The sequence below is a fragment of the Pinus tabuliformis genome, chromosome 3_2 (assembly GCF_031772625.1).
Source record: "Pinus tabuliformis cultivar Carrire ecotype Pingquan chromosome 3_2, CPIR1, whole genome shotgun sequence".
Taxonomy (NCBI): domain Eukaryota; kingdom Viridiplantae; phylum Streptophyta; class Pinopsida; order Pinales; family Pinaceae; genus Pinus; species Pinus tabuliformis.
The window spans coordinates 93517981-93541724 of NC_142302.1; the positions used below are offsets into that span (position 1 = coordinate 93517981).

At 39.4% G+C, this 23744-nt stretch overlaps 1 pseudogene; it reads left to right on the plus strand.

Moving 5' to 3' along the window:
• Nucleotides 1-6176: 6176 nt before the first annotated feature.
• The window catches only part of LOC149179990 (uncharacterized), a 36421-nt pseudogene continuing 18853 nt past the window's right edge, over nucleotides 6177-23744 (plus strand).

The window sequence follows — 23744 nt, forward strand, 5'->3', positions numbered from 1 at the left end:
ATCAATTTGTTGTGAAAAATCCAATTTTGTAATGGGAATCATATTTTAATCATCTCAGTTGTAACTTCTCTTTTCTCTCTATCTATTTAAATGAGAACATAGATCAAAGAAGGGGGATGGATTATTAGAGGTTAGAGATTAGATTAGAGATGGATAGGATAGGATAGGAGGAGATATAATGGAGGGATTTAAATTTTCATTGGGGACTGTTGGAAATAATACTGAAAGGGGGGGTCAATCAGTATTATCACATCAATATAACTTTTTCATTTCCATATTAAGATTCATATATGCTACTTTAGTTAAGGCAAACCGCGTGTATACGCAACTGTGTTTAAAGCAAAAAGTGTATATCCAGTAAACTTATGATTCAGTTAGTTGATCCTTAATGAGTGCATCAGAACATTATTAACCATATGAACAATAAACAAGAGTAGTAAAATAGAATAGATCATCACACACAAGAAGCACACATGAACACCATGATATAAGGTGGAAACCCAATGTGGGTGAAAACCACCTGCTGCAAGTTGTCTCTATCTTCTTTTAATAAGAAACTTCTTTTTACAATATTTATGTACTGGTGTAGTCTTATACTAGTACACAGGCTTCTACCTGTAGAAGGCTACAACCTTCTCTCGTTCTCCAGCTTCTCCTGGAAGGGAGCTGCAACCCCCTTTGCTCTTGTACTAGCTGATCCTTTTACTAGTACGTAGGTGTCGGCCTACTGAATGCTCCAACCTTCACTCGTTTTCCAGCTGCTACTGGAAGGGAGCTACCACCCCCTTAGCTCTTGTACTAGCTGATGTACTAGTATGTAGGTACCGACCTACAGAAGGCTACAACCTTCTCTTTCTTCCTCCAGGTACCACGTTTCATAAATTTTCAGACTGGATACTCATGGAACACATCATCATAATCTGAAGGCCACGTTTCATCCAATTTTCATACTGGACCCATCAATATCATTGAAGCACACAATCAATCAACATTAGCATCATCAATCTCTGAGTCACCCAATATTGAATCATTGAAACCCTGTCAACAAACTGCAATCACCAGAACACAGAGCAGAACACAGAGCTCTGCAACAATGTTCAGATCTAATTGTATCGTCAAAAATCATGCATCAGAGTGCATACGCTACTCGGAAGAGCCGAACCAGCGTGTATACGCAACTTCACCAGAGCGAAATAGTGTATATGTCATTAATTACTTACTTATGTCTTCGCTGCACTTCCTGACTTCAGACATAACCAGATCATTACATATACAAGAATAATATTCATGTTAGCAACCAGATCTAGTCCATCAGATCACATAAAGATAAGTCATTATGATCCTGATCCATCATTAATACTGAAGCTAAACATAATCAACCAATCTAACACCAGTAAATAGTCACCAGAACTCAGACTTTGCATCAACTACCAGAACCCCTTGTAACTTCAAATATCATGGTGTATATGGTATATGCTACTTAGATGTATATAACTTGCGTATGTACGTGCTTTTATCAAAGTCAGCCAGCATATACATCTATAAATATTCATTCATGAGTTGCAGCTATTTCAAACTTAAGTTATACCTAGATCAGAATATTACATGCGTCAGTATACAGATCTAGAATAAGCATAATCAAATCATATAGAGATGATTCATTCCAAACCATTTGATCCCGATCTATCCCTAGATCTTGTTCTCCATCAACCGGTGAGATTCCTCCTTAGCTCAAATCAAGCAAAGCATCATGAACCCATAACCTGCATACTGAATCTCATACTTCATCAGATATTCAAGACTTTCTCTCTAGCTTTGCCTAATGATCTTCTCCTACTCTTATAGTCTTAGGCCTTACTCAATACCATGGTCCAAAACCATAAATAATCAATACCTTGGACCAAATACCTAGGTTCAACACTTTAGAGGAGATACCATGGTCCAAAACCATAGGTCCAAATACCAAGGACTAAATACCATGAAACAAAACCCAATGTGCGTGCCTTCCCTTGCATGAAAGTGCATGTATACGTATACGCACCTTTTGGTCAGCTAACCCACGTGTATACGCAGCTTTATTAAGGGTAACCTGCGTATATCTCCTTTTCTTCATTCAGTGAGCCTAAACTGTGATCTGTCATCTTAGTAAGTTGCCATCAAGGACAATACTTTTATCATAATGCCAACAATCTCCCCCTTTGGACTTGATGGCAAAGCTAACTTGTCATACTGAGAACTATCATCTTAATGAGTTGTCATTGTTCATTACATCTGAACTGATTCCTTTGAGCTGTCCTACTTCCCATGTATTCTATCACATCTGATATCACTTCTGTAGATTCATCTAGTTATATATAAGTGATTTGTTCTTCTATGAGTGGGTTTCTGTTGAGTAGGTAAATCCCCTCTGCGGACAGAGGCGATCCCTACTAGCCCAAACCGGGTCTAGCAACAATCGTACAACGCTACAGTGCAAGTTCCTAATTGCAAATTAATAGAACAGCGATAAAGGCCTACCTGGATTCCAACACTAGTGCTTGTAGAAGACGTAGTGCTCCCGTTCCTTTACTCTGGCAGATCACAATCCTCACGATCTCCATGAATAGACACCTGCACATGCAAAGAATGACACAAACACAAGCATACAATCCAGCATATGCAACTATATGTCAGTCAGAAAGGACATAACTCATCATCATCACAAATAATAACAAGAGTGGAACCATAATGATAGTCGTCTATTATTGATAAACAAAGAAGAATACAACCATAGTTCTGACGTCAAATCCTTCTTTGGTTGGGTGATCAGCAGCACATGCCTTGCAAAGCTTGTTGGGAATGGGGAAACAAGCCTCTCTCTCCTTGGTTACTTGGACAAGAATCTCCTCACTTTAGATTTAGCTTTATGGGAATGAAGAAGGCTTCTTGTAGCATGAGCTTAGCAATTCTCAGACTTTGGGACTTAGAATTTGGAACTAGCTTGTCAAAGGAAAAAGGACAAGCTTTTATAGATAGAGGGGAAGGAGTTAGGATTTTCCACAATATTCATGGGGTTGGCTTTATCACTAAGAAGCTTCCATGAGAGGTGGAGAACTACTTCCCTCCTATGGAGATTCGAAGCCAAACTGACCCAACTCAATATAGATTCAGTTCATGAGTGGGTTAGGAAGAACCTTCGTAAGTTTGTTTGTTAAAAACTTTACCCAACTGGGCTGGCGCGAGTGCGACTCTGAGACAGAGCGCCAGCTGGCGCACCCTCTTTGGAGGATTTCCCCCATTGGCGCGAGTGATACACAGTGAACCCGCACCAATGGAAAAAGGGCTATTTTTATGGGTATTTTGCAGAAGGTGTCTTCAGGGCATATGAAGTACATACTTAGGGGAATACAATGCAAGTGTTTCCAGGTTATGTCACTTCTCACAAGTCCCGGAATAAGTCCTCCAAGGTGCGGGAGAAGGGGTAACAGGGACAGTGACAAATTACTGTGTAACAGATGCCCCCTAAAGCATGAGGCCCGAGAGAGAGAGAGGGGTGAAATGCTTTACAAGAGCATGGCCAACTGAAAACATTGCCTCCGGAGAACCTGCATGAAGAATTACAACTAATATCTCAAGTACATGATATATGTGGTATGGGCGCAGCCATCCATAGCAGAGTACATAAAAATCTGGATCCAAGGTATGGACGCAGCCATCCAGTGAGGATCGATAAACAGACTCAGGCATGGTCACAGCCATCCAGTGAATGAGTCATGTAATGATCATAATAATCCACAAAATCGCAACCTGGATCCCAACAGACAAAATCCAGGGTCTTACGCTCCATCTCAACCCAAAAAAAGTACAAGTTCAAGCATGCGAATATGGGAGTCGAAGTCGAACATGCAAGAACATCGTCTGATTACTAGTCAATAATGAAAACTGTTAACAGATGCGAGAGGTACCACCAATAATGACAATGGTCCTCAAGGTACTATAGGTACAATCTACGGCGTGCGAATCAGTGAGCCAGCGTCGAACACCCTTAGAATCATTCAATCGGAGGTCAATAATGAAAACCTCGTGTCGAACACGAAGAACCTGCCATTAAGGCATGCAGGCTCCAAGGCACCTGAAGGGAGTCTCTGGGTCAACTTCCTGGATAATGAGCTGAAGTCGACAGTGAGTGACCTAAATCGAAGGTGGGCCATAATTTTTCCCACATCATCGACACGAGAAAGATAAAAATGTTTTGTGAATCAGGATTATGTGAGGCATCAGAGGGAGGTTGAGTATTCTACAGAGGTCAACTTCTCTTGAACATATTGGCGGCACGACAGTGGACTTGGCAGTATTTGACATCAAATGATCAGGGGTCATGGTGACAAGGCAATGAGCAGATGAGAGGTCAAACAGGATAACCCAAACCCACGGAGGCAAGTGTAAAAACAAGATGAGGTGTCCCCACCCAGACACGAATGCAAACAAGTGCCATGTTCAAGAACGACATACTGCCGACACGATAATAATTGTGGTTCCGTTTTCCCCACCATCTCTGGCGAGTACCCCGGTTATTTTTTGATGACAAGCTTGACGGGGATAGCATATGCTTGAAAGGCGTTATTTCGACGGGATCCGATGTCATTAAGTTTTAAGGAGTCTGACAAAGGAAGAACTCGGCGTCTTTTCATGTTTAGAGAGTTTGAAAAGACAGCAGAAAAGTAAACTCCAGGGGCGTCCTTTTTCGTAAATTTGTGTCTCTAGAGTCTGAAAAAGTATAAAACAATGCTCGAAAGAACCGCCAGATTATTATGATCGAGGATTACTTTTCATGAGTAGTGATTTCGATCTGAAAAAGTAAAAAAGTGATCGAAACTACGTCACTTCGTAACCATTAACAAACCTGAAACGACAAGGGTCCGACGATCTTTTCGTCTTTACACAGTCGGAAAAGGGTTTAAAGATGACCCCCTCTCATTTATGTTTAACGAGTCGAGAGGAATAACTCGACATTCTTTTCGCGTTTAGAGAGTCATAAAAGAGCAGAAAGATGACTCCAGAGTGACTTTTTCGTGTGTTTACCGAGTCCGAAAAAGTATAAAATACAACTCGTTTCATCACCTAAGTCACACAAACACCTGTTGCTGCACAAAAACCAATGTAAAATCCATTTTCGACACAAATATACATTAAAATATTCATAAAAAGACTTTTAAAACCTATTGAGGATCAAAAAAGCTATAAAATAGGTGAAAATGGTAAAAACAAGAATTACTTTTCACTTTTACCTCATCGAGAGTGACATTAGTGCTTTTGGTGTGCGATATTCAGGCGACGATTGCGACAAATCCGGGTGACCATTTGGAGCGCCGTTAGTTCCATGTAAGAGGCCTCCTCTCCTACTCCATTTATGTCCGTTTTTAATTTGCTTTAGTTTGTTTTATCATCCTCTATGGAGGGAATTGCAAAAATAAGGGTTGCACCCATTGGCGCGGGTTTCGGGCACGGACCCGCACCAATGGGGCAATTTTCTACAAAGGCTCGCGCCAATGGCCGAGCACACCCATTTCTCAAAATTTAACAATTCTAAAGCTATTTCACTACATTTTTTAATTTCCCAAGGATCTAATTTGATGTTTTGACCTTGTGATTGCAGGAAAACACGCAAAATGGTACTCCAATGGAAAGAAAGAGAACATGACCAAGTAGACACATTGGCCTTAGCAGATGAAAACTGCATGGAAGCACTCAGAGCTTGCGGGCTTAATAAATACTTTCTCCTGTCCTATCTACGAGCTCAGCCGGCGCTCTTGCGATATTTGATAAACCTGTGGGATGAACATGATCAGGTGTTCCGCATATGGGACCAAGTACTGGAATTAGACGTATCTGACATCTATTTCATCACTGGACTGTCGCGTAGAGGGCCAGTGCCCCTATTGACAGGTAGCAGGCCAACCGGGGAGAAGATGGAGGAGGTGAAGGCTCGAGTTTGCCCAGAGGCAAAATATGGGTCCGGTAGCTCAAAAGTGGATATCCCCACTGTTTAGGACCTAATACTCAGAGCTCTATTGTTCACCATCACATGAGCTACGGGGGCACAGGCACCCCACGAAGCCACAAAGAACCAACTCATATTGGCCACAAAGTGTCTGAATCCCACTATCTTTGATTGGGCGACAGCGGTGACTACCAACATGAAGAGACAGCTTACAAAAGCTAAGCGAGGCAAACTGCAGTAGTTTGGGTATGGTTCTATCCTAGTATCGTTCATTCTGGAACGATTACCAATCTTTCAGGGCCAAGGGGCCATCGTAGCTGATCCAGTACCACGGGAGCCAAGAATGGCTCGCTGGGTAGCATTGATGCCCAGAGGGGGAGGAGGCCAGAGTTCTTTGGGTGGCTCCGTCGCCAGTTGATCGTGGTCGAGGATTGGCCGTATGCAGGGACTGACTTCACAGGTGACCTGGATCTCCCACTGCCAGAGGGAGAGGAGTGGGATGAGGAGCTGGGTATGACCTATTTTTTATTTTATTTGTTGTGATTTTTTTTTGTTAATAAATGTTCGTTCTAACAATAGTTATATGTGTATGCAGATGTTGGCCCAGAGAGACCAGCCGGTATGTCCCCTATTTCACGGAGAAACTAGCCTGCAGCTGACCCTCAGGAAGAGGGTGCCGAGGGAGGGGAGTTGATCCAGAACCTGGAGGGTATTGCTCGGGGGATTCCGGATTATGCCTAGCTGGCGGATGTCCCGATGGCATACCAGAGACATACAGTGGGAGTGCCCAGTCATATCCACCGTCTCTTGAGACGCCCAGTGCGTGCGGTGACGTGCTATCATGAGCACCACAGGGATTAGACACCTAGGTTTATTTTTATGCATATTTTTGAGAGACATGTCGTCTCCGGATGTATTAAGACGAACATGTATTATTTTTTGATCTATGTGATGCACGTTGTGCAAACATTTCGACACATACATATATACATATGCCTATTTTGGATGGATCTTTTACATGTGATGATGTTTTTATATGCTATGCATATGTCTAACACAAATGTAATCTAATGTATCAGTTGCATAAAAAATGACCCAATGCGAAATGTATTTAATCACATATTTTAATTTTACGCAAGCTTAAAAGCACACATGACCACACATATGCAAACTATGCTTGGAAATGGATTTTATTTTTATGCAAGCTTAAAAGCACACACATGCAAACTATGCTTGAAAACAAGGGAAACGGGCATGCCCCCACAGCATGATGTCTCAATTCGAGGTACATGCCCCCCAAGCTTTAGTCCATTGAAAATGGAGTGAAGGTTGACAATAGCTTGATCGCACTCGAATTGAACGAGCTGATGTTTCATTATTTTAACGAGGTTGACACATTTAAAAGAACTATCCTCATGACACCTAGTTTCATTTGTTAAGGAGCTTGACACAGGAAAGGAACTATGCTCCGACCAGACCCAGTTTCATTTTTTAAGGAGCTTGACATAGGAAAGCGAACTATGCTCCGACCAGACCCAGTTTCATTTTTTAAGGAGCTTGACATAGGAAAGCGAACTATGCTCCGACCAGACCTAGTTTCATTTTTTAAGGAGCTTGACATAGGAAAGCGAACTATGCTCCGCACGAACTTCATCATAATGAACAGAAAGTCGTTGCTTCCAAGGGTGTCGCTCCCGGTGGAAGGTCAACATCTTGGAAGTCAGGGCCCAATTCCCCCAAGACATCATGCACGACGGCATCATCACTAGATGCAGGCACGAGGTAAGTAGCCACGTAGTTGACCTGTGGTGGGGCAAACACAACCGATGGATAAAAACCAGGCGGGGGTGGCAGCTACGTAGGAGGCACCGGGGGACTAAAGAATGATAATTGATCGATAGTCACGATTCTTTCGTCGTGTGGAATGCAAACCACATGGAAAAGCGAAGAGACAAGGGCTCCCATGGCATAAACATAGTCACGGCCAAGGAGAAGACTGAAATCTAAAGCACCTTGGGTAACCAGTACATCTATATAGACGGTTTTGCCTCCCAAAGTAACAGGAAACTTCGGGAGGATCCCTAATGGTTGACTGGTTCCTCCGTCAAATGCCAACAGATTCTGTGCAACTAGCACAAGCTATGGGGAGCCCAAAGCTTGCCAAGTAGTGAAAGGCATGAGACTGACAGATGCACCCTCATCCAAGACAGTGCCAGGTACTACCTTATCATAGGCATATACTGTAATCTGGAAAGGCACATGGGATGGAAGGCGGAATGTAGTCAAATGACTCTAGTCGAAGGAAACGACTGAACTACTTGGTGGAGGAATCGTATGATTGCCCCCCCTGCTCTACAGGAGTCGAGGAGGACCCCCTTGATTAGCGAGGATAGGAGGGTCGTTCTCGGACTCAGGAGAATCTGACGAGATGAGAAGAACATGAGCAGTAGAATCATGATGCTCCTCCAGAACAGAGTAATCAACAGGTGGTGAACCCAAGTTAACACTCTCTCTGACCAATGGTTGGTCTGGAGCAGGCTTGGCACAGCCAGGTTCGGAAGGAGGAGGACAGACAAGAGAAGAATCTAAGTCGATCTCTTTGTCCACAAGGAGGGGGTCAGAAGAGAGCCTCTGATAACCAACAGGAATTTAGGGTGAAGAAGCTATAAGACTTTCCAAAACAGTGGAAGCTTTATCCATGAGCGGACAAAGGTGAAGGGGATGATTGCCTTCACATAGTCTACAAGGGATTCGAATCTTCCCTTTCTTCTGAATGTTGTGAGTTGATAGGGTGGCATCTCCATGAGCTTTAGAGGACGATGATGGATGAGCTGGATCGTGATACCATACTTCAAGGATCCTGGGAATACCAGGACAAGCACGAAGAAGATGGTCACCCTTGCACAACTTACAAGGAAACTTAACCTTCCGCGGGGGGGCGGAAGGTGTTTCGACCTGGGATGGATTTGGAGTAGTAACTGCACTTTTATCCTCTCGCTTATGAGACTTCTTCTTCTTTGTCTTCTTCTTCTTCTTCTTAGCCACCTAGTTACTTGAATCCAGACTTTCACCAAGCGAAGTAGAAGATGAGGACGTAGAAACAGGCGAAGACAGGGAGAGGTCCACCTTGGAATCAGCATGATGTTGTTTGGGTGGAGGAACTGATTGACTAGAAGTTGAGACATTAGAGACCACAGAGGTTGAAAACAACCAAACAGGCAATCCAATGGTTAACCCAGGCAAGGACAAAGTTGCCATATACGGAGCACCGACATTTCCAAAAGAAAGAAATGGACTAGGGTTTTCATCTAGGGGAAAACCTTGGCCGGTAGACTCAGGGAAGGTTGCCATCGAAAACGAGAAAGAACCCTACTCAATCTAACGCAAACAAGATCTAACAGGGTAGATGTGAATGTAGTCGAATAAATTTTAAGACACAAGGACATAACTTGACCTTTTCATCTTTAAAGAGTCGAGAAAAGGACAAAAAGATGACTCTAGTCGCCTTCGAATGTTTAATGAGCCTGAAGTGACAAGTGCTCAGATGGACCTTTTCTTTTAGGGAGTCCGAAAAGGAACGAAAGTGACTACTCTGGAGAACTAGGCAAAAGGTTTACCTGACAATCCGTAAAACTGCATATACACCTTGGCAATCGTAGGAAAACCAAGGACATTCCGTACGGTAGTCAATCTTCCCGAATGTTGTGTTCGGTGCGTTACGGCTTGTAAGGCGGCAGACACGGATTCCTATGGATAAAGGATGATAACCTAGTGGGGTCTCCCCATATACTCGATGGTACGTGAGAGCTCAAATCCATGCTAGACCACTATTGAGTCACGGAAGGAGGAATCACCCAACCTTGAGTGAAAAAAAAAGTGACTAGTTTTAACGATGCCAGAGCACGTCTCTAGCCTAGACCTCTAAATGTGTGCGTTATGTTCCAATGCATTGTTAGATTCATTCAGTTCATTTTAAAGTTGATCTTGGATTATGTTTCAGTTTTCAGGCCTTACCGTATGTAATGTCTCAAAATTTCTTAAATGCAAACTATATGCCACAATCTATCATTTCATTCGATGAATGCTAGCTACGAGAGAGTTGAGAGCTTTCACACAAACAAAATGATCATAGAACAATCAACAATATCTCTAATGCAGCTAATGGAAATTAATAAACTTTTCTTCAAAGTCACTAATCACTAATAACAACGAAAAGATCTAATTCACATTAACTAATCAAGAGCAAAAGGGATTTGTTTTTTCCTTTAAAAGTTGATGGCAAGATGCACTAAACAAACTTTGAGAAATTATAACAAAAGAGTAAAAACAAAAATTTCACTCAATGCAAACACATTCAGTTCCCTAAATCACAAAGCAAACCTCCAAAGAACGAGAAAAATCCCAAAGAGACCAATGAGCCGTGTAATCTAGGCTCAAAGTAAGACGAAGTGTAATTCAAGTGAAGACGAAGCAAGTCACCCAAATAACGCAATAAAACGATTTAAAACCACCAAACAAGTGCAAGGGAGCAAACAAAGAGTCGACTGGACCACTAGAAGATCAAAACACCTGAGGAAGGCTCGACACACAAAGCCACTAGATGCCCTAGGGCTAGAAATGTGAAATCGATGGAAAAAAGCAAACACCCAAAGGGTAACGATCAAAGCCAGTCAAATCACACTCCAACACACTCAAGTAGTCTAAAAAAAGGTACCCAAAAAAAAAACCAAGCTCAGAGGGCTCACAGACAAGCAAACTTTTGAAAGTTCCCAGGCCTGGCGCGACTGTCAGGCTGCAACTAGCGCCTTTCAGGATTGGCGCGGGTTGTCAATGTGAAACTAGCACCAACTGGCGTGACTGTAATGCTATAAAAGAGCGCCAGCCGAGTTTTCTATGGAAAAATAAAAAACAAACCAACCAAAGCTAAGTCAACAGTACCCAGGTACACCAAGGGGCAAGAAGCAACACAGGGACTCAACCCAGAAAGCTAATCAAGCAAGAGAAACCAAGAAACAAGGCAAAAAGCCAACTCCCCAGCGGAGTCACCAAACTGTTGTGGAGGTAAATCCCCTCTGCTGACAGAGGCGATCTCTACTAGCCCAGACTGGTTCTAGCAACAATCATACAATGCTACAGCGCAAGTTCCTAATTGTAAATTAATAGACCAGTGATAAAGGCCTACCTGGATTCCAACACTAGTGCTTGTAGAAGAGGTAGTTCTCCCGTTCCTTTGCTCCGGCAGATCACAATCCTCACGATCTCTGTGAATAGACACCTGCACATGCAAAGAATGACACAAACACAAGCATAAAATCTAGCATATGCAACTATATGTCAGTCAGAAAGGACATAACTCATCATCATCACAAATAATAACAAGAGTGGAACCATAATGATAGTCGTCTATTATTGATAAACAAAGAAGAATACAACCATAGTTCTGACGTCAAATCCTTCTTTGGTTGGGTGATCAGCAGCACATGCCTTGCAAAGCTTGTTGGGAATGGGGAAACAAGCCTCTCTCTCCTTGGTTACTTGGACAAGAATCTCCTCACTTTAGATTTAGCTTTATGGGAATGAAGAAGGCTTCTTGTAGCATGAGCTTAGCAATTCTCAGACTTTGGGACTTAGAATCTGGAACTAGCTTGTCAAAGGCAAAAGGACAAGCTTTTATAGATAGAGGGGAAGGAGTTAGTATTTTCCACAATATTCATGGGGTTGGCTTTATCACTAAGAATCTTCCATGAGAGGTGGAGAACTACTTCCCTCCTATAGAGATTCGAAGCCAAACTGACCCAACTCAATATAGATTCAGTTCATGACTGGTTTAGGAAGAACCTTCATAAGTTTGTTTGTTAAAAACTTTACCCAACTGGGCTGGCGTAAATGTGACTCTGAGACAGAGTGCCAGCTGGCACGCCCTAGTTGGAGGATTTCCCCCATTGGCGCGAGTGATACACAGTGAACCCGCGCCAATGGAAAAAGGGCTATTTTTATGGGTATTTTGCAGAAGGTGTCTTCAGGGCATGTGAAGTACATACTTAGGGGAATACAATGCAAGTGTTTCCAGGTTATGTCACTTCTCACAGGTCCCGGAATAAGTCCTCCAAGGTGCGGGAGAAGGGGTAACAGGGACGGTGACAAATTACTGTATAACAGTTTCCATCAAGTACAACACATGCATCATAATGCCAACAATCTCCCCCTTTGGACTTGATGGCCACAACACCAAATCACTCTCCCCCTTTGACATCAAGGGCAAAGGGCAGACCAAGATATTCTCTTTCCTTGATAAACGTTCCACTATCCATACTCCCCCTGAGTACCTACTGAAATCTCTGATTGAGCTCCCCCTTTGTATATGCCAAGGTGTACCAATCTATCCATGCTCCCTCTGAGTACATGCTGAAATCTTTGCTCTACTGAAGTGTGATGTTCATGGTCCCCCTAACTATAAGCAAGGTCTACAAAAGGATTTTCTACAAGAAGAACATGACTCTATATATTATAAATGACCTTCCTATCACCAAAGACTCATATATACATCCATCTCCCAACCAAGTGGGGATATACCAATATTGACTGATCCACCCAACCAAGTGGGGATACACCAAATACCAATACATGACTAAAATATTACATCATCCTTCCCATGCATAGTGGGGGTACAAATTACATCTTACAACCAAAAGGGATTCATAAAATAGATAGAGACAAATTATTACATCATGATTCTTGATATGACCTTTACATTGAATGATATACATGACATTTACAACAGAGACCAAACATATAAATAAGACCATGATAGTCATCAGCAACTATCATACATAGTATATGATTTGCTCTATAAACATCTGTCAACAGCATCCAGACCAGCAACTTGTATATGTCGATTAGTGTAGATAACATCAACCTGTGACAAAGTATGTCTGCATATAGATATCAACTCATCCTTTTGAATATTATCATAGCCTTCCATGAATGAATTCTGCATATGACATACAAAATCATTCACATTATATCATATGTGAAAAACACCATAGCCATCTCATCAACATCAACATCTACATGATCTTATATATCATCCATGTATCATCACCTGGGAACATCTACATCAATCAACATATGTAAGTATCAACCTATCATCCTATAGGTAAGAACTCATCATCATCATGTCTCCAACAATGAAACCTTGAGTAATCATTCATGTATCCATCATACTGTATATAGCACTATGTATCTTGAGCTCAAGATCTTTTGTCAAGACTTCTTGATATCATCAACAGCAACAATCCTCATCCATGTGAGCACCAAGAACTATAGGAATCCTGCATCATAACTGTATTATATGATCTTTATGCATATGATGATAGTAGCATATGAGTGACTCATCACCAAGTACTTTGTACTTCTCCTTATCCTTATGAAGATCACCATGTAAGCACCATATATGCATCATCAAATAATCAACCAAAAATCTGATCTAAACACCAACTATGTAACCCCAAGAATCATATGAGATGGACAACTCATAACCATATCATAGCAAGATATGTCATTTAGCCATACAAGCATCATCACTAATGACTACTAACCATAATGCCAACAATACATTATTGAAAGTATATGCTCCCCCTGAACCTGTACCATCTTGTTTACTGTCAGATCTGATCATGCATATATCAGCAAGAAGTATCAAGGCATCATCATCAACAAGTTAGGATCAAAACACTTCTAAACATCTTACAAGTATCAAGATATTTCCACACATCATCAGCAGATTATAACCATTATCAAACAGAGCAAGTAATGGATTGAATCATATCAGACCCTTTTCCTGAGCCCGTCCCACTGCTTTTCTCAAACTGACATATATGCGACAATGCTCATCTAACTCACGTATATACGTGAGTTCTCTTTATGAAACTTGCGTATGAGATTGAGAACGCTGAAGTTTTACAGTTTTAGCTTCCTCTAAGTCTGTTATGTCTGTACATTGTGTTGTGCCACATCTTTCTGACAGTACTTCCTTCCTCTTCCATATCTTCAAGTGTGATGATGTTTTCTCCTTTTGGTATGGTGTCCGTACTTTGTTCCTGCATTCCTTTGCTATATGTCCAAGCTTGTTACATGCATAACATCTTACATGTTTCATATTTCTTCTGTAGCAATCAATAGCTTTGTGACCAAACATATTGCAAGAAAAAAAATATCCCTTAAAGTACCTGGAACGTGAAGATCTTTCTGTGTGATGGTCTTGAACCATTCTACTTTTGCACCTAGCTGAAACATGTCCAAGATTATGACATACATAACATTCAACATTATTCATCAGAGGAGTAAAAGATTTTCTTTGAAGAATTTCTTTCCTTGGTTGTTGATGAGATTGACCTATCATCTCCTTGTTGAGTATTTCAGATTGTGCATGAAAACCTAGACCAGTTTTGATAGCAGGAGACCTTTGACTACAAAGAATATCATCCAAGATCTTAGTACTATCTTGAAATCGCAAGAGCTTATTCATTTCTTCTAAGTTGTCTTTTAGAATATTTACCTCAACTTGATGTTGCTCCTCCTTTTCATGATACTGCTTCTTCATGTTTTCTTCACCTTTTCTTCCTTCTTCCAACTGATGTCTTAGTTCAAGAACTTGTTTTTCTTGTTTTTCAAGAGCTTGGAGTAGTTCTTTATTCTTCTTATATGATTCTTCAAGATCTTCTTTTAGCGAGAGGATCGTAGCCTCAAGACTTTCATAGTAACTGGATCTATCTCTAAGTTTCTTGATTGTTGTGCTCCTTTCATTGACTTCATTTCTTAATGATGTCACTTCATCCTGCAACTTTTGACATTGATCTTCCTTGTCCTTATTTACTTCCTTACCTTGTTTCCTTCCTCTAGTTGAGCTTCTAGTTTGGTATCTTCTTCTTTGAAGGCACATTCCCTTTTGATCAATAGATCTTGTTGATCTCTAATTTTGTCTGTAAGCCTTTTAAATTCTGCCTCTATTTGATATCTTTCTTGCTCACCCATAAGAACAAATTTAGTTGTTTTGCTATAAATTTCATCGTCTTCAAATGGATGGATAAATGTATCACCAGAGGATAACGAATTCATACCTAATAGTTCTTTTGCTTGTTCATCTTCATTCTGAAGTGATTCTGAATCTGAAGTATTTCTTCCATATATTCCCCAATCGATTCTCCCACTGTCATAGTTTTTCTCAGATGTCTTCTTCTTCTTAGGCGATTTCTTCTTAAGCTTCTTTCCCATTTTTCTATGGATCTCCTTCAAGTGATCAAGCTTCTACCAAAGGACCTGCTCTGATACCAATTGTTGGAAATAATACTGAGAAGGGGGGGGGGGTGAATCAATATTATCACATCAATATAACTTTTTCATTTCTATACTAAGATTCATGTACGCTACTTTAGTTAAGGCAAACCGCATGTATACGCAATTGTGTTTAAAGCAAAAAGCATATATCCAGTAAACTTATGATTCAGTTAGTTGATCCTTAATGAGTGCATCAAAACATTATTAATCATATGAATAGTAAACAGGAGCGGTAAAACATAACAGATCATCACACACAAGAAGCACACATGAACACCATGATATAAGGTGGAAACCCAATGTGGGTGAAAACCACCTGCTGCAAGTCATCTCTATCTTATTTTAATAAGAAACTTCTTTTTACAATATTTCTGTACTGGTGCAGTCTTATACCAGTACACAAGCTTCTACCTGCAGAAGGCTACAACCTTCTCTCATTCTCCAGCTTCTCCTGGAAGGGAGCTGCAACCCCCTTTGCTCTTGTACTATCTAATCCTTTTACTAGTACGTAGGTGCCAGCCTAATGAATGCTCCAACCTTCACTCATTTTCCAGCTGCTACTGGAAGGGAGCTACTACCCCCTTAGCTCCTATACTAGCTGATGTGCTAGTATGAAGGTGCCAACCTACGGAAGGCTACAACCTTCTCTCTCTTCCTCCAGGTACCATGTTTCATAAATTTTTAGACTGGACACTCATGGAACACATCATCATAATCTGAAGGCCACGTTTCATCCAATTTTGATACTGGACCCATCAATATCATTGAAGCACACAATCAATCAACATTAGCATCATCAATCTTTGAATCACCCAATATTGAATCACTGAAACCTTGTCAACAAACTGCAATCCCTAGAACACATACCAGAACATAGAGCTTTGAAACAATGTTCAGATCTAATTGTATCATCAAAAATCATGCATCAGAGTGCATACGCTACTCGGAAGAGCTGAACCAGCGTGTATACGCAACTTCACCAGAGCGAACTAGTGTATATGTCATTAATTACTTACTTATGTCTTCGCTGCACTTCCTTACTTCAAACATAACCAGATCATTACATATACAAGAATAATACGCATGTTAGCAGCCAGATCTAGTCCATCAGATCGCATAAAGATAAGTCATTATGATCCTGATCCATCATCAATACTGAAGCTAAACATAATCAACCAATCTAACACCAGTAAATAGTCACCAGAACTCAGACTTTGCATCAACTACCAGAACCACCTGTAACTTCAAATATCATGGTGTTTATGGTATACGCTACTTAGATGTATATAACCTGCATATGTACGCGCTTTTATCAAAGTCAACCAGCGTATACATCTATAAATATTCATTCATGAGTTGCAGCTATTTCAAACTTAAGTTATACCTAGATCAGAATATTACATGCGTTAGTATACGGATCTAGAATAAGCATAATCAAATCATATAGAGATGATTCATTCCAAACCATTTGATCCTGATCTATCCTTAGATCTTCTTCTCCATCAACCAGTGAGATTCCTCTTAGCTCAGATCAAGCAAAGCATCAGGAACCCATAACCTGCATACTGAATCTCATACTTCATCAGATATTCAAGACTTTCTCTCTACCTTTGCCTAATGATCTTCTCGTCCTTTTATAGTCTTAGGCCTTACTCAATACCAAGGTCCAAAACCATAAATAATCAATACCTTGGACCAAATACCTGGGTTCAACACTTTAGATGAGATACCATGGTCTAAAACCATAGGTCCAAATACCAAGGACTCAATACCATGGACCAAAACCCAATGTGCGCGCCTTCCCTTGCATGAAAGTGCATGTATACGTATACGCACCTTTTGGTCGGCTAACCCGCGTGTAAACATGGCTTTATCAAGGGTAACCTACGTATATATCCTTTTCTTCATTCTATGAGCCTGAACTGTGATCTGTCATCCTAGTAAGTTGCCATCAAGGACAACACCTGTATCATAATGCCAAAAATCTCCCCCTTTGGACTTGATGGCAAAGCTAACTTGTCATACTGAGAACTGTCATCTTAATGAGTTGTCATTGTTCATTACATCTGAACTGATTCCTTTGAGCTTTCCTACATCCCATGTATTCTATCACATCTGATATCACTTCTATAGATTCATCTAGTTATATATAAGTGATTTTTTCTTCTACGAGTCAGTTGCCATCAAGTACAACACATGCATCATAATGCCAATAGGGACCTCAATTGTTATATACAAAATGTTATTCTGAAGGATGCATCATGCTATAATGAGGATTGAATTCAATGGTTAATACATAATCTACATTATTATTCATTTGTATTCTTTGAAGTAGCTCAACAGTATTTGCTGGTGGCTAGGGCTCGACCGCTGGTGGATCAAACTATGATTCTCTATGTTATATCTTTCTAATTCATGCGAATTTAATTAGTTTGATGTTTTTCCATTCTCTACTAGATTATCTTGTTTGCTATTTTTCGATTTCATGTATTGTAGTTAGTTTACCTTTCATTAATTCTAACCTTATGTGCTTCGTAGCTTTGTCATTTGATTCTATTTATGCTTCTTGTAGATTAAATTATTTAGCCATTAAAACAGTGAATCCTATTGATTTAATCAGCTGTAATAGTTTGGTTATCGCTATTGTACTCTCGCTTGACATCATTTCTATTTGGATTGCTTAGTTGAGATTGAGTGTGATTTAGATTGAATTATCTAAGAAGAGATTGGTTATTGCTACTATGCTCTTGGTTGATGCTATTTTCAATTGAATTATTTGCTTCATATTTGATTATGCTTTTGCTTGAGATTAAGTCATGATGCTTAGATGTATTGTTTCCTTTAAAAGTTACAACTTGAGATTTATGATTGCATCCAGTTACTCTTGTATCAAGTATTATAGTTCAGCTTAAAAATCATTACTCTTTGGATTTATAGCTTGCACATATTGTGTACACTCTTGAAACAAAAATACTTACTCAAGTTGATAATTAATGTGAGGCAATTAGGAGTTTTAAAAGACACCTTTTAGCACCCAAAAATTTTGCGCCATTGTCGGGGAGAGTGTTTCCATTTCACAGAGAGTGATGTATGTTTGATATTTGCTGCTGGGAAAGAATTGGGTATTAAAAACAGAAGGTAAGAACCTACGTAACGAGCAAGTAAAGTGCTTGCTCCGCCGCCTGCTTTTCAGCACAGTTGAACAGAAGTTGAAGTAGGTGTTTGATGTTTGTCTGTTGTGAAAGAATTGGGTATTAAAATGGAAGGTAAGAACCTACATAAAGAGCAAGTAAATTGCTTTCTCTTCCGCCCGCTTTTCAGCAGAATTTCGTAGGAATTGAAGTAGGAAATTTAGAGGTAGAATTCTTTTAAAAATCTCATTATTCCACTCAAGTGATGATGTAGGAAACACCCATTTCACTAACCAATTGACAGGAACATTTGAAGGAGGAGCCTCAAAGAAACACATGAAAAACATCTTCTATTATGGTAAAAAATGGCTCACATTGAAACTTTTGAATTCCCTATCAAAGATCTAGGAGGAGTGACATAAATGCACATAATTCCCCCATCTTCTCTACCAAATTTTCATGGTTTGACAAATGAAGATCTAGATACATTCTTATTTGAGTTTGAAATAATTTATAGAGGATATGATTATTGTACTAATCATCAAAGGTTGAAGGTGTTTCCTCTTACTCTAAAAGGAGCAGCTCTCCGATGGTTCATGAGCCTAGGTGGGAAATGCATCCAAACATGGGAGGACATGAAGAACATATTCTTGAAGAAATACCAAGACTACCGCAAATCCAATGAAGATATTTTCGATATGATACCATAAGAAGATGAAAGCTTGGAGGACTATGTGGAGCAATTTCGATATAACCTTAAAAAATCAAAGCATAAGTATCTGGAAAAAGAGATCTTAAAAACACTCTTTTTTAAAGGAATCAAAGATGAATTTTTAGAACTCTTAAATCTAATGGGAAAAGGTGATGTTTTTCATTTGTCATATGATGATGTTTGTGAATTGTGCATAAGGTATTCAAGAGGAATCTCCAAGGATGGTAAGAATTATAGAGAATTTTCTTCTTTCTTTTCCAAATCTATTACAAGAATAGGAGACATAAGAGCTCAAATCAATGTAAAATTTTAAAGTTGATTTTATTAGCTCTATAAATGCAAAATTGGATGTTTTGCAGGTTTAGAAAAATCAAGAAATTGAAGAAGTGTTTTTCCCTCATTACTAAAAGTAGCATCCAATAGATAGTTGTTCTTCCTTATCTAGGATGGAAGTAGCTTATCAAAGAGATGGGGAATCCGCAACGAGATCAAAACCATGGAAATCATGGCCTACAGGTATGGTTCAAAACACTTCATCTTCGTTCTCTTACTTGCATAATCCATTATGGAATACTCATGTCTTAGGGCAGCCATGTCCATCTCAATATAACCCCCACAAATCTTGTCTACAAGTTTGGCATGGTTCATCTTATGATTGCATGACTACTCTCCCTCATCTTGTAGCACAAACACATCCTCCATATTCTTCACCAACTCTTCCACAACATCTTTCTTTCCTATCAAAATAATCCACTCAACCCAATCAACTACATCTTCAAAATGCTCCATTCCCTACACAATTTCCTGATCAACTCATTCCACGCCCTCACCATAATAAACCAATACAACATGTTTACATTGTTGAATTGAAAAATTTACCAACCCTTCCCACCCATTCTATCTCACATGCACCATTGGAGAAAACTCATATTGAGATTCAGAATGTTTCAAATTCAAAAATTGTAGAAGTTATGGAAGAAAATGAGGTTTCTTTTAGTCTGCATCAACAAGTCGTTTTAAAAGCTCAATAACTTCACAATATGATGGCTATGGGAAAACAAGAAAGTAAAGGATATATTGAATATTGGTTTCACGCCATCATTTGTTTGCAGCCTCACTCCATACTTCAACAATTTTTGGCACCATCTTTTCAAGGGAAGCTGGCTTTTCATACCCTAATATTTATTAACATGCATTTTTCAAATTTGGGTATGTACATACTTGAGGCCTTATTTAGAAAGTGGTTCCATTGGAAGTACTCTTATACGTAATCATATTCATTTTTCAAATCAGAGTAGGTTAGTGTAAAATATAAAATAAGTAAGGACGTAAATAAATACATTTTGTTTTTATGTAAAAGTAGTTGCTTTTGTTGCAACATGCTGTGGAAATCAACATCGGTGATAAATGTTTTAATTCATTTGTGTATGTAGATGAATTATAATGAAAATAATAGTTCTACAAACACTCGTATTCATTTTATCACCGATTTGGAAAAATTGCTTGAATATCATATTTTTTTGGCTTGTGGGCTTGATGAAATTTCTGAAAACACAGTCGGGAGAGTCATGTTTTGAGAAGAAAAAAGGGAATATGTTTAAAACTTATTTCTATCCTAATTAGCCCTTTATTTCTACTTTCCAACCCAATTTGAATCACTCAATTTGGATTTGAAACGAAAAAGTTATAACCAAAACATGGACAGGGTGTCTAGTAGGCAACTTAGGAACAGAGTTGGGACAGTCAAGTTTTGGAGGACTAAATGACTATTATTTTTAACCTGTTTCTATCCTAAGTATCCATTGATCTCCACGTTCCAACCCAATTTGAATCACTCAATTTGGATTTGAAACGAAAATATTATAACCAAAACATTGACAGGGTGTTTAGTAGACATCTTAGGAACAGAGTTGGGATAGTCAGCTTTTGGAGGCATAAATGACTATATTTTGTATCTATTGATATATATTATTTTTGAATTGATCGAATACAAATTTTTAGAGATCCAATACTCGTTCTTTTTCTTCGAAGGTAACACCCATTTCATCAATTGGAAATTGTCATCCAGTGATAGGTGTGGGAGGTTGGACATCCCTAGAGGGAAATTTTTCTTTTGCTTGCAAGTTAGTCAACCTGGTCTCTTCTTCTGCTATTTATTTAGCAATTAGTTCATCTTTAAACTACTTGGCCAACTCTTCATCTCTCTTCTTTGTTTATTCTTATTCTTTTCTTTTAAATTTGTTTTCTTGCTTCTTCTCTTCTTCATCTTCCTGCTTCTTCTTCTCTTCTTCCTATTTCTTCCTCTTTGTTGCTTATTTCCTTTTCTTCTTTAGCGCTTCTTGCATTCGTCTATATTATTCTTCTTTTTTCTTCATCTTCCCTTCCTCTTTCATTTTCTTCACTTCTTCTTCATCTTGATTTTTTTTACCCTCCTCTTCAACTTGTTTCTTGGCTCCTCGTTCGTCGCTTTGTTTCTTCAATCTTTCCTTCTTGGCCTCATTCTCTGGTTTTATCCTTAGTGCATCTTTCCTTTCCTATAAATTTTTGCTCATGTGAGTTTCCATTTGAGTGTTCAGGGTTATATAAAGGTTGGGAGGTACCAATCCCTTGAGATGCTTGTAAGGCTTTGGTAGTGTTGAAATTGTTATTTACTTTATCCTCGTCTTCATCAACAATTGAAGTATATGCCAAACTATAATTGATTGCTTTGTAATGCTTGGTGGCAATACCATTCAGATCATACCTATGATAACTTAGCTCACCAAACTTGAAGGATTCTAAATCTCTAACTTCTACTTCTACATCCTTGAAATTTTAAATGCAATAGGCCATGATCTACAAAAGAAAATATGCCATAGAACTTTCTTGTACTTTACCAATGAGCTTGTCAACCCCATAGTATGTTGATTACTTCTTATAGTACCACTGCCCGTGAAAAAGTGGGTAATATATGAGGGGGTTTGTAAGAACCAAATACCATGATGTACTTGTAGCATCTCCAGGAGTAAACCAATATGAAACATCCTGCAAGGATGTACTAGCCCTATTCAACATATGGGGAGGCTCTGTGTCGGAAATTTTTTGATATATTATTGAAATGAAGTGTTTCATAATTTGGTCATACATCGATCTATAGCCTATGTCCCATGATATTTTTCAATAGACATGTATAGGTGGTATGTCCTGATCGAAAATCCATTTCCATCCCAGCGCCTCGAACTTGCATTTGGAACTTAAGGCATCCAACAAGTATGATTCCATGCAAAATTCTGATTGATCTCTCCTAGAGCTATTCTTTTTCATTTTAATATTTGATTGAATATATCAATCTATGATATCTACCTAATTGAAAATGGTTCCATCTGTAACACATGTGTAGATAATGGGAACCCAACTTTCCTCAAAATGCTTTGCATCTAATTTTTCATACATTTTGCAAAGCATGGCTGCTAGCATTTGGTAAACCTTTCTGAGTGACTTGATCTTGTAACTTTTGTCGAGTTTCTTCCTAAACTTACTTGGTTCCTGCCACCAATATTTCAAGATATATTTGGTTGGCTTAGTGAAGCTAGTAAGCCATTTTGTATTAAGGATTGTATTATGTTTTGGCACCCTATAATACTCAACTATTTTAGATGTTGTGTATATAATAGTTATATGTAGGCACTATGTCGAGGGGGCTTTCCACAACTCCCTCAACACCACCTATAGATGAAGAACTACTAAAACAGTCGAGATCAATGGTAACTGACATTTCAAATATGTTCATGGAAACATCAAGTGTTAGGAAAACCATAAGATAAACTATTGTTTAAAGTTAAGTTGCAAGTTGTGAGGTTATATTGCAATTGGCCTTTGTCTCAAGTTAGGAAAGTAGATAGCAATGGGGTTTAGTCACATATCGCAATCATAGACGTGATGGGGATTATTCATTGATCTCATATCACAAGGATAGGAGGAAAATGGGTTTTATTGTGACCTACACTAGCAATTTACGGTAAGAGGTAGTCGTGCAATCACAACTCGTAGACACATAACGCAATATAGAAGGGGCAATTATTTATTAGTGGTGGGAGAATTAGGTGAATGAGGGGGAAGGAAGCTACTATGAATTGCGTCGGTTCGATGAGGATTGATGGGCATGGCTCTAAGTCTCACACTTGTGGGACAATGGAAATAAAGGTTTACAAGGCGCGAGGATGGATTATGGCACTGAGCATGAAGGCCTGGGTGGTTTATGAAATTAGTTATGTGTAGGAAAGGGGGGGAAATAGGTCAATGGAGTGAGGAATGAGTAAAACAAGCTTTGAAGGATTATATAGGTTTAGGAAATGGTGCATACGAAACGTCAAGTAGGTTAAACGATGAGACATGTAACACCAAAATCACAAAGATGGAGAGGAAGGATATAGTGCATACCTAGATCTAAACAATAATCACGATCGTAGACTGCAAAGGTACACTATGACGAGTAGGATTTTCTTGCACCAAGTATTCACAAGTCAAAGAAAATGGGCAGTGAATAATGATTTTGGGGAGGAACCCCCTTTATATAATATTGACCACATGTGTGAGAAAGTCAAGG